A 1,260-nucleotide genomic window follows, 5' to 3' on the forward strand; every position below is an offset into this window, starting at 1 on the left:
TCTATCTCCTCCTACATGCAAAGGGGAGCTATTAGTAGGAATGGATTCAATAGCAACTGGTGGTAATTGGTAGGTGTGTTAGTCCAGGTAGACTAGAGAAACAAATCCAGGGAGACTCATAAGTGTATAAGAAAGAGCTTTATATACAAGAGCAATTGAATATTGAGAAAATATCGCAGCTTAGTTCAGATCAAGTCCATAAGTCCGATATTAGCCCATATGTCTGATACCGATCTATAAAGTCCTTCTGATTCATGAAACACATGCAATGACGCCGAATGCAACTCACAGTCTAGTGAGTTGGAAGTCTTGTGGATCCAGTGGCATTGTAAGCATCTCAGCACTGACAGGGGTCTTCATGTGGTTCCTTCAGCTCAAAACTATGACTGCCTCAGGGTAGCTTCATGTGACTTCTCCTCAGAAATGTCTCAAAGGGAATGAGCTGAGAGAGAGAGTCCTTCCCACCTCCAAGGAGGAAATTCAGGAGTTCCCAGAATTCCCACACAGAGGCTTCATTGGCTATGACCTGGTTTACATACTAGACTCCAGCTCTTCACGCTGAATCTTCTCGAGTCCCAAATCAACACCAGATTCTCTCACTAGACACGGTAGGCTATTACCATAACAGCTTAAGCCAATACTTATCTCCAACCTCACTCTACACAAGACTCTAAACACCTATTTTGTAGTTTTTAGTATGTATGACTTGAGAACCCCTGATAGTGCAGTGGTTCTGAGTTAGGCTGCGATTCACATGGTCTGCAGTTCAAAACCACCAACAGCTCTGTGGAGAAAGACTGGGATTTCTACTCCCATAAACATTTATAGTCTTGGAAACCCACAGCGGGATCACTATGAATCAGCATTTACTCAGTGGCAGTGAGTGTGGTTTTATTATGACTTTAGGCAGGCTGCTAACTACTTACTTATCTAACTTCTCAGAATACATCTCTGCTTTTGTATGAGTTTACTGTATAATATGTATACATTTTTTAATTAATGGGAAGCCCTGGTGGTATAGCAATTAGAAGTTGGGCTCTGATCCACAAGGCCCACAGTTTTTTGTTTTGTTTTTTTTATTTTAATAGCTTTATTGACAAATAATTCATGGGCCATACAATTCAGTGGCTTAAATATATTTAAAAGAGGTGTGCAATAATCCCTACAATCAATTGTAGAACATTTTTTCTTCTTGTACCCTTTGTTATTAGTAAGCTAGTTACTGTAGAGATTTACCTATCCTAGATTTCTTTTTTTTTT

The sequence above is a fragment of the Echinops telfairi genome, unplaced genomic scaffold, assembly GCF_000313985.2.
Source record: "Echinops telfairi isolate 266 unplaced genomic scaffold, ASM31398v2 ScPeMD7_5927;HRSCAF=6808, whole genome shotgun sequence".
NCBI classification, from domain to species: Eukaryota; Metazoa; Chordata; class Mammalia; order Afrosoricida; family Tenrecidae; genus Echinops; species Echinops telfairi.